Raw genomic sequence first — 11822 nt, 5'->3', positions numbered from 1 at the left:
TACTGCGGTGCCGTTCCCCTCACAGCTCCATAGGCAAGCACCATGGTCTTGTAGCGGATGCGAGCTTCAACTGGAAGCCAGTGGAGAGAGCGGAGGAGCGGGGTGACGTGAGAGAACTTGGGAAGGTTGAACACCAGACGGGCTGCGGCGTTCTGGATGAGTTGTAGGGGTTTAATGGCACAGGCAGGGATCCCAGCCAACAGCGAGTTGCAGTAATCCAGACGGGAGATGACAAGTGCCTGGATTAGGACCTGCGCCGCTTCCTGTGTGAGGCAGAGTCGTACTCTGAGGATGTTGTAGAGCATGAACCTACAGGAACGGGCCACCGCCTTGATGTTAGTTGAGAACGACAGGGTGTTGTCCAGGATCACGCCAAGGTTCTTAGCGCTCTGGGAGGAGGACACAATGGAGTTGTCAACCGTGATGGCGAGATCATGGAACGGGCAGTCCTTCCCCGGGAGGAAGAGCAGCTCCGTCTTGCCGAGGTTCAGCTTGAGGTGGTGATCCGTCATCCACACTGATATGTCTGCCAGACATGCAGAGATGCGATTTGCCACCTGGTCATCAGAAGGGGGAAAGGAGAAGATTAATTGTGTGTCGTCTGCATAGCAATGATAGGAGAGACCATGTGAGGTTATGACAGAGCCAAGTGACTTGGTGTATAGCGAGAATAGGAGAGGGCCTAGAACAGAGCCCTGGGGGACACCAGTGGTGAGAGCGCGTGGCGAGGAGACAGATTCTCGCCATGCCACCTGGTAGGAGCGACCTGTCAGGTAGGACGCAATCCAAGCGTGGGCCGCGCTGGAGATGCCCAACTCGGAGAGGGTGGAGAGGAGGATCTGATGGTTCACAGTATCGAAGGCAGCCGATAGGTCTAGAAGGATGAGAGCAGAGGAGAGAGAGTTAGCTTTAGCAGTGCGGAGCGCCTCCGTGATACAGAGAAGAGCAGTCTCAGTTGAATGACTAGTCTTGAAACCTGACTGATTTGGATCAAGAAGGTCATTCTGAGAGAGATAGCGGGAGAGCTGGCCAAGGACGGCACGTTCAAGAGTTTTGGAGAGAAAAGAAAGAAGGGATACTGGTCTGTAGTTGTTGACATCGGAGGGATCGAGTGTAGGTTTTTTCAGAAGGGGTGCAACTCTCGCTCTCTTGAAGACGGAAGGGACGTAGCCAGCGGTCAGGGATGAGTTGATGAGCGAGGTGAGGTAAGGGAGAAGGTCTCCGGAAATGGTCTGGAGAAGAGAGGAGGGGATAGGGTCAAGCGGGCAGGTTGTTGGGCGGCCGGCCGTCACAAGAAGCGAGATTTCATCTGGAGAGAGAGGGGAGAAAGAGGTCAGAGCACAGGGTAGGGCAGTGTGAGCAGAACCAGCGGTGTCGTTTGACTTAGCAAACGAGGATCGGATGTCTTCGACCTTCTTTTCAAAATGGTTGACGAAGTCATCTGCAGAGAGGGAGGAGGGGGAGGGGAGGAGGATTCAGGAGGGAGGAGAAGGTGGCAAAGAGCTTCCTAGGGTTAGAGGCAGATGCTTGGAATTTAGAGTGGTAGAAAGTGGCTTTAGCAGCAGAGACAGAGGAGGAAAATGTAGAGAGGAGGGAGTGAAAGGATGCCAGGTCCGCAGGGAGGCGAGTTTTCCTCCATTTCCGCTCGGCTGCCCGGAGCCCTGTTCTGTGAGCTCGCAATGAGTCGTCGAGCCACGGAGCGGGAGGGGAGGACCGAGCCGGCCTGGAGGATAGGGGACATAGAGAGTCAAAGGATGCAGAAAGGGAAGAGAGGAGGGTTGAGGAGGCAGAATCAGGAGATAGGTTGGAGAAGGTTTGAGCAGAGGGAAGAGATGATAGGATGGAAGAGGAGAGAGTAGCGGGGGAGAGAGAGCGAAGGTTGGGACGGCGCGATACCATCCGAGTAGGGGCAGTGTGGGAAGTGTTGGATGAGAGCAAGAGGGAAAAGGATACAAGGTAGTGGTCGGAGACTTGGAGGGGAGTTGCAATGAGGTTAGTGGAAGAACAGCATCTAGTAAAGATGAGGTCGAGCGTATTGCCTGCCTTGTGAGTAGGGGGGAAGGTGAGAGGGTGAGGTCAAAAGAGGAGAGGAGTGGAAAGAAGGAGGCAGAGAGGAATGAGTCAAAGGTAGACGTGGGGAGGTTAAAGTCGCCCAGGACTGTGAGAGGTGAGCCGTCCTCAGGAAAGGAGCTTATCAAGGCATCAAGCTCATTGATGAACTCTCCGAGGGAACCTGGAGGGCGATAAATGATAAGGATGTTAAGCTTGAAAGGGCTGGTAACTGTGACAGCATGGAATTCAAAGGAGGCGATAGACAGATGGGTAAGGGGAGAAAGAGAGAATGACCACTTGGGAGAGATGAGGATCCCGGTGCCACCACCCCGCTGACCAGAAGCTCTCGGGGTGTGCGAGAACACGTGGGCGGACGAAGAGAGAGCAGTAGGAGTAGCAGTGTTATCTGTGGTGATCCATGTTTCCGTCAGTGCCAAGAAGTCGAGGGACTGGAGGGAGGCATAGGCTGAGATGAACTCTGCCTTGTTGGCCGCAGATCGGCAGTTCCAGAGGCTACCGGAGACCTGGAACTCCACGTGGGTCGTGCGCGCTGGGACCACCAGATTAGGGTGGCCGCGGCCACGCGGTGTGGAGCGTTTGTATGGTCTGTGCAGAGAGGAGAGAACAGGGATAGATAGACACATAGTTGACAGGCTACAGAAGAGGCTACGCTAATGCAAAGGAGATTGGAATGACAAGTGGACTACAACGTCTCGAATGTTCAGAAGGTTAAGCTTACGTAGCAAGAATCTTATTGACTAAAATGATTGAAATGATACAGTACTGCTGGAGTAGGCTAGCTGGCAGTGGCTGCGTTGTTGACTTTGTAGGCTAGCTGGCAGTGGCTGCGTTGTTGACACTACACTAATCAAGTCGTTCCGCCGAGTGTAATAGTTTCTACAGTGCTGCTATTCGGGGGCTAGCTGGCTAGCTAGCAGTGTTGATTACGTTACGTTACGTTAAAAGAACGACAATAGCTGGCTAGCTAACCTAGAAAATCGCTCTAGACTACACAATTGTCTTAGATACAAAGACGGCTATGTAGCTAGCTAGCTACGATTAAACAAATCAAACCGTTGTACTGTAATGAAGTGAAATGAAAATGTGATACTACCTGTGGAGCGAAGCGGAATGTTGACCGGGTTGTTGAAGTTCTATTCGGTAGACGTTGGCTAGCTGTTGGCTAGCTAGCTAGCAGTATCTCCTACGTTAAGGACGACAAATAGCTGGCTAGCTAACCTCGGTAAATTAAGATAATCACTCTAAGTCTACACACTCTAAACTACACAATTATCTTGGATACGAAGACAGCAAAGACAACTATGTAGCTAGCTAACACTACACTAATCGAGTCGTTCAGTTGAGTGTAATAGTTTCTACAGTGCTAGTAGACGGTGGACGTTAGCTAGCTGCTGGGCAGATAGCAGTGTAGACTACGTTAGGACGACGAAATACGATAATTACGCAATTATCTTTGATACAAAGACGGCTATGTAGCTAGCTAAGAAGAAATTGCTAAGATTAGACAAATCAAACCGTTGTACTATAATGAAATGTAATGAAAATGTAATGAAAAGTTATACTACCTGCGGACCGAAGTGTAGATGCGACCGCTCGCTCCAACCCGGAACCGGAACCATTGAACAATTGTCCAGACAGAGGCTTGAGTTTGCGAATTGACGGTTTATTAAACCAACTTTACACAGGCTACTGTTTGGGCCGTAGCACACGCCAAAAAGTTGACAGATAACCCACAAGCCAATCGTGACCTTCTCTTGGGAAGCCCAGACGTAAGAGAGAGAGAATAAAGGCTGAACCTGGTCTTAACTTCCAATGCCCACCCCCCTGCCCAACCCCCCTCCACGCCACTCCGCCAACCACCAGGATGCCCGGCATCAGAACATTCCAGGCATTCCCGTGATTGGCAGATAGCAGGTTGATTGACATGTCGGACCCCGCGAACACCGGGTACTGGTCAGTACAACACAACCACCTCCTAGCCTAACACATAACACACAGCTGTCTGTGCGGGTCGCTACAATATATATATTTTTTAAATCTATTTTGTTTATTTTTTTAAATTTATTTATTTAACCAGTCAGTTAAGAACAAAGTCTTGTTTACAACAACGGCCAAACCCCGCTGCCAGTGATGCCTCAAGCCCTGAGATGCAGTGCCTTAAGACTGCTGTGCCAAACACTGAGATGCAGTGCCTTAGACTGCTGTGCCAAGCCCTGAGATGCAGTGCCTTAGACTGCTGTGCCAAGCCCTGGGATGCAGTGCCTTAGACTGCTGTGCCAAGCCCTGAGATGCAGTGCCTTAGACTGCTGTGCCAAGCACTGAGATGCAGTGCCTTAGACTGCTGTGCCAAACACTGAGATGCAGTGCCTTAGACTGCTGTGCCAAGCATTGAGATGCAGTGCCTTAGACTGCTGTGCCAAGCCCTGAGATGCAGTGCCTTAGACTGCTGTGCCAAGCACTGAGATGCAGTGCCATAGACTGCTGTGCCAAGCACTGAGATGCAGTGCCTTAGACTGCTGTGCCAAGCCCTGAGATGCAGTGCCTTAGACTGCTGTGCCAAGCACTGAGATGCAGTGCCATAGACTGCTGTGCCAAGCACTGAGATGCAGTGCCTTAGACTGCTGTGCCAAGCCCTGAGATGCAGTGCCTTAGACTGCTGTGCCAAGCACTGAGATGCAGTGCCTTAGACTGCTGTGCCAAGCCCTGAGATGCAGTGCCTTAGACTGCTGTGCCAAGCACTGAGATGCAGTGCCATAGACTGCTGTGCCAAGCACTGAGATGCAGTGCCTTAGACTGCTGTGCCACTCGGGTGCCCTAGTGTGTGTTGAGCAATGTTGACAATATTCCAAATGTGTACTTTGTTAAAGGGGAAATCTGCAGTTGCTGCACACATTTTTTGACATGATATGTACCCATTCATTCTTGCAGAATATAACTTAAAAATGCCTACAGATCTTAGTTGAACTGTAGTAACCCATCAGAACCAAAAATATAAGCTTGTTTTACTCCAATGTTTGTAAACAAAGTAAATGTAGACAAACACTGTATAGCCTCAAAACATGGATAAAACTATAATGTTGATATCATGGATGCTTGAATGATCAGTCCTTGTATCCATAGCTATGCCTATGGACGCAAGGAGAGGGGTTACATTTCTCCAGCCCCATCCTTCAGATTTTTACAGAAACAGTGGTTGGGAATATGTTTTGTTATTGTTACAACTGCAGATCTCCTCTTTATTTATATGAATATACTTTAGTAATATAAGCATATTTCAATACTTATATTTCAAAGCATTTATCAAATAAGACAGGATAAAATACTAGCCAACACAAATCATCAAATATATATATATTACTAAGGGACAGTAGACAACAAATCATTGAGATTTCTCTGACACTGATTTCAAGAGGGTTAGGCTTGTGTTGTGTCGCTTGACGTTCCTGCAGGCCCATTTCCTAAATTTAGCAGCAAAACCAGTGGCAAATATTGAGCTATAAATAAAATCAGCTCATATAAATCACCTCGTTGTGAATGGAACTATTCCTCTCATCCACATTCTTCACATTCAGATTCACACAGAAGTGTGTTATGTCATTTTATTGTTGCTCTGGTTTCTGCTGGTATGAATAGTAATCATAAACACCTCTCCACTCTCTCCCTGCTGAATGTCCATCAGCACGAATCATCTATCCTGTCCTCCTCAGGCATGAGTCCCTGTTCATGTGCATATCATTATGAATAGTAATCATAAACACCTCTCCACTCCCTCCCTGCTGAATGTCCATCAGCACGAAGCATCTATCCTGTCCTCCTCAGGCATGAGTCCCTGTTCATGTGCATATCATTATGAATAGTAATCATAAACACCTCTCCACTCCCTCCCTGCTGAATGTCCATCAGCACGAAGCATCTATCCTGTCCTCTGCAGGCATGAGTCCCTGTTCATGTGCATATCATTATGAATAGTATGATCACAATAAAAGAGAATCATCTTTCAACAGGCACAATCCCGCAAGCGCTGTCACATCCACAGGCATCAATCATTCACATTTTTCCTTCACATTTGTAGAGCTCTTTTTACAAATACACTTGGTACAGTCAGACGGTCATGTCCAGAGATTACGTTTCCCAGTTCTTAACCCCATAACCTCAACCAATAACCCTAACCCAACAGGACACCTCTGAGCCTGTGACATTGTGTGTCTGGGACATGTGCATGTCTGCTGTGGGTCGCTGTGTAAATTGTCCTCAATAACACTACTGTAGCATATAGCATCCACATAGAGGTAACCTCCAGTATATTTTACAGAGATGTACAGCATAGCGTCAGAACGCAGCTGAACCATGATAATGCATGGAGGTCAACAGATCAGAGGACCATTATAAGAGCTGCTATACATGTGGGTCACAACTCCTCCTTTTATCCACTCTTTCCACTAAAACAAAATATAAACTCAACATGTAAAGTGTTGGTCCCATGTTACATGAGCTGAAATAAAAGATCCCAAAAGCTTATTTATCTCACATTTTGTGAACAATTTTGTTTACATCCCTGTTAGTGAGCATATATCCTTTGCCAAGATAACCCATCCACCTGACAGGTGTGGCATATCAAGAAGCTGATTAAACAGCATGATCATTACACAGATGCACCTGGTGCTGGGGGACAATAAAAGGACACTCTAAAATGTGCCGTTTTGTCACACAACACAATGCCACAGATGTGTAAAGTTTTGAGGGAGTGTGCAATAGTCATGCTGACTGCAGGAATGTCCACCAGAGCTGTTTAAGAAAATTGAAAGATGAAAATGTCCCAGTTATTCCATTGCCTGCATACATACACACCAGACATGTCACCCATTGAGCATGTTTGGGATGCTCAGGATTGACATGTACAACAGCGTGTTCCAGTTCCCGCCAATATCCAGCAACTTCGTAAAGCCATTGATGAGGAGTCGGACAACACTGCACAGGGCACAATCAACAGCCTGATCAACTCTATGCAAAGAAGATGGGTTATGCTGCATGAGATACTAGCTGGTTTTCTGATCCACACCCCGACCCTTTTTAAGGTATCTGTGACAAACAGTTGCATATCTGTATTTCCAGTTTTCATATTTTAACACCTAAGGAATTTATTTAAATTACTGATTTCCTTATATGAACTGTAACTCAGTCAAATGTTTGAAATAGTTGAATGTGGCGTTTATATTTTTGCGTTTATATTTTTTCCACAAATACTACTGGAGTCACAGACAACCAAACTCTCTCTCTCTCTCCCTTGCTCTCTCTCTCTCTCTCTCTGTCTCTCCCTCTCCCCCTATGTTCTGTTAGGATTGCTGGGGACACTTGAGAGGGTGTGGGTCCCGCACTGATCAGACAGGCACATAGGAAAACACACAAATATGCTTTGGTGTTTCAAAGAAATATAGTTTATGCTTGAGTTGCAATGTAAAATCCTTATTAGTGTTTCTTGAAAGGTGGGTCGGGGTAGTGATGGTAGGTTGCCCTTGGGTCATGCTCTAAGATTGGATTGTGTTAGGGAGATTTTATTTGACATTATTTGATGGATCTTATGATAGTTAAAACAAGTAGGCCACAATATATAACAAATGCTAACCATTACTTTTAATGCAAAATGTATTAAGTGCAAACATAAAGTAAGAGCGTCTGCTAAATGACTTAAATGTAAATGTAAGTAGTTCTTATTCTGCCACTAGCAAGAATTGCAGAACGACAGGGGACAGATGAACCTGTTATACAGGTACCACAATGCTGTCATTACACGTATTACAGTTTATTCTGAATGCCTGAACACTAACAATGATTCTTGAAGCACTATCTCTGAAACCATTAACACTTGTAGGCAATGTACTTACCAAGTGTGTCAGAATGAATGCACATTCTCTGCTTTACACTCAGTTTGTAATTGAATAACACTCTTCTAGCAAAACTGTAAATATTGGTCTCTACATTGCAATACTATTTTGCCAATTGCCTTTCCACATTGACACATGTGAAAACACTTTTAGATAATGAGTTCACTTACAAATCAGAGCTTGTGCACTATAAATAGGCCACAGGTAAACATTTGGTATGGACAACAATGGAGGTCAATATTGGACAGAGAGGAAGAGGGGTGAGAACTAGAGGAGGACGAGTAGGAGGAAGAGGAGGATGAGGAGGTGAAGAAGTAAGAGGAGGAGGAGGAGGAAGAGGTGAAGTAGGATGGGGGAGAAGGAGAGGATGGGGAAGAGGAAGAGGAAGGGGAGTCAGGAACACAATAACTAATGAAATCAGAGTGACTGTGGTTGACCATGTTGTTAACCATGGGATGAGCATGAGGGAGGCTGGGCAATGGGTTCAACCAAATCTGAGCCGCTATACTGTTGCAGGTATCACCCGGATATTTAGAAATGAGAACCGGTAAGTAACTGTAAGGGCTGTAGTCTTACTGGTACAGTAATATGTCCTGAACTTTCATAATGTGAAGGATATCTCACTGAAACCATTCAAATGTTTTTACAGAGCTGCAAGAAAACCAGTATCTGGTGGAAGAGGTCAACTATTCACCCCAGAGCAGGAGACCCAGATTGTAAATATGGTCATTGAAAATAACTGCATCAGACTCAGAGAACTGCGGGACCACATAATGTCAGATAACACCATATTCCAAAACGTAAACAGAGTGAGTCTCTTTGCACTGTCTCGTCTACTGAAACACAATAGAATTAAGATGAAGCAGCTGTACAAGGTCCCTTTCTAAAGAAACTCAGACTGTGTAAAACAACTGAGATATGAACATGTGCAGGTAAGCTATACTGCAGATGCAGTGTATCATGAGCTAATATATGTGGACGAGGCAGGTTTCAACCTTGCAAAAACAAGGGGCCGTGGCAGAAATATCATCGGACACCGTGCCATCATCAACGTACCGCGACAACGTGTTGGCAACATAACAATGTGTGTGGCTATTAGTCAAAACAGCGTCCTTCACCATCATGCAATCCTAGGCCCATACAATACTGCACACATGACCACATTTCTGGACACCCTCCACAACAGACTAATCACTAATGACCAGGGGCCAGAGCAGCCCAGGTACGTTATCATCTGGGACAATGTTAGTTTCCACCGGGATGCTGTGATCCGCAATTTTTTTGCTAAGGTGTATGTAAACTTCCGACTTCAAATGTATGTGAAATTAAATTAAATTAAAGCAGAGTTGGCCGGGTGTCCATTCATAGGTAGTGATGAGACATGTTCCTGGTGGAGTGGTGGCAGGTTGTCACAGCAGGGGCATGGGGAGCCCCTCTCCCACCCAGCAGCTGGAGTAACCTGAGTGTAAATTGATGGTTGCTATAACAGCCTGTGTTTTAGTTACACAGCACACAGAGAGCGAGAGCCCTCAGCAATAATAGTACAGTAGTATGTAGTATCAGGGGAAATCTGAGTAGACAGAAAGAGAAGGAGGGTGTCGGGGGAGAGAGATGTAGAAGAGGTCCCAGTTCGTTGGCACTAAGCAGGGAAAAGGAGTTGGCATGTTGACGGCACTGTGGTATTAAGCTGTTTGGTAAGGTAAAGTTTCAGCTGTTAGCTTTGTCACTCACAGATGATGGGACATAATACAGTTTGGGCTAGAGGGAGGGAGGGAGGTAAAGAGCGAGAAAGGTGGAGGGGAGAAGAAGAGAAGTAGGGAGAAAGGTGGAGGGGAGAGGAAGAGAAGTAGGGAGAAAGGTGGAGGGGAGAGGAAGAGAAGTAGGGAGAAAGGTGGAGGGGAGAGGAAGAGAAGTAGGGAGAAAGGTGGAGGGGAGAGGAAGAGAAGGAGGGAGAAAGGTGGAGGGGAGAGGAAGAGAAGGAGGGAGAAAGGTGGAGGGGAGAGGAAGAGAAGGAGGGAGAAAGGTGGAGGGGAGAGGAGGAGAAGGAGGGAGAAAGGTGGAACACAGAGGAAGATAAGTAGGGAGAAATGGGAGAGCCAGAAATGTAGCTTTGAGAGCTTTACCAAAAATACATGTTTTGTATGATGAAAAATAGATGACTAATGCATTAGGCTTTTCTACACTTTGTAGCTGACTAAGAGTTCAGAGGACATGGGGTTTAAAAATTAGATTTTGATGCACAACACTTGATTTCACTTCACTGCTTGAGAGAGCAGGGGTCAGAAAGAGAGAGAGTGTTTGTGTGAGAGAGAAAGAAGGAGAGAAAGTGAGAGTGAGACGAGAGTGTATGTGTGTGAGATAGAGATGGAGAGAGAGAGTGTGTGTGAGTCAGAGAGAAGGAAAGAGAGTGAGGGAGAGACGAGAGAGTGTGTGTGTGAGTCAGAGAGAAGGAAAGAGAGTGAGACGAGAGTGTACGTGTGTGAGAGAGAGAAGGAGAGAGAGAGTCTGTGTGTGAGATAGGGAGGGTGTCAGGACCCGGTTACGAACCTGGGTCTCCAGACTGAGAAACAGTCACTTAACCAACTGAGCCACGAATAGTCAGCAGAACCCAGAAGATGAGGCAGACACAGCAGTACTTAAGACGGTGTATTTAATAAAGTAAAAAGGAGAAGTCCTTCAATACAAAATGGCAAATCCAAAAGGTGGTAGGTATAGCACAAAAAAGCCTCAAGAGATACTCAAAAAACAAAAACAGAATTCCACAAGAGCGTCCACTGGAATCGACAAGAATACACAGAACACTAGGGCTGGGTGCTAACATACAAACACAGAGCACAGAACTGAGGGAAACTAAGGGTTTAAATACAATCAGGGGAAACGAGGCACAGGTGCAAATAATAATGGGAATCAAGGGAAAAAACATAAGGTCAAAAAGCACAATGGAGGCATCTAGTGACCAAAACCCGGAACAACCCTGGCCAAATCCTGACAGAATCCCCCCCCTAGGAACGGCTCCTGACGTTCCTACCAGCTCTCTCAGGGTGGAGGGCCCTGAACTGACGAATGAGGTCAGGGTCCAGGATGTCTTTGGCAGGAACCCAGGAGCGCTCCTCGGGACCGTAGCCTTCCCAGTCCACCAGATATTGCCAGGACCGCTGCACCCGGCGGGAATCCAGTATCCGATGGACGGTATAAGCCGGCTGGCCTCCAATGACACGAGGCGGAGGGGGAGGTCTGTCTGCCGGGACAAGAGAAAAAACAACAGGTTTTAACAAGGAAATGTGAAATGTGGGATTAATCTTAAGGGATCTGGGTAAGTGTAGGCGATAAGAAACTGGATTAACTCTCCTGGCAACCTTGAAGGGACCGATGTATTTCTGGGACAGCTTGCGAGACTCCACCCGTAGTGGTAAGTCTCTTGTGGAGAGCCAGACTCTGGCCAGGGCGCAGGGTAGGCCCGGGACGGCGACGTCTGTTGGCTTGTTGTTGGTACCTCTGTGAGGAACGCATAAGATTAAGACGGGTCTTCATCCACATAAGCCGACAGCGTCTGACGAACTTCAAGGCTGACGGCACTCTGACTTCTGCCTCCTGGTCCGGGAACAATGGAGGAGCATAGCCAAACTGACACTCGTGCGGGGACATACCAGTGGAGGAGGAGCGCAAGGTGTTGTGCGCGTATTCGGCCCAAACAATAAAGGATGACCATGTGGACGGGTTGTCACGAGTCATACATCGGAGGGTGGTTTCCAGCTCTTGATTCATCCTCTCTGTTTGGCCATTGGACTCCGGATGGTACCCTGAAGATAGACTGGCAGAAGCCCCCATGAGTTGGCAGAAGGCCTTCCAAAACCTTGAGGCGAACTG

The sequence above is a fragment of the Oncorhynchus masou genome, chromosome 29 (assembly GCF_036934945.1).
Source record: "Oncorhynchus masou masou isolate Uvic2021 chromosome 29, UVic_Omas_1.1, whole genome shotgun sequence".
Lineage (NCBI taxonomy): Eukaryota > Metazoa > Chordata > Actinopteri > Salmoniformes > Salmonidae > Oncorhynchus > Oncorhynchus masou.
Note: the sequence above shows the minus strand (reverse complement) of the source record.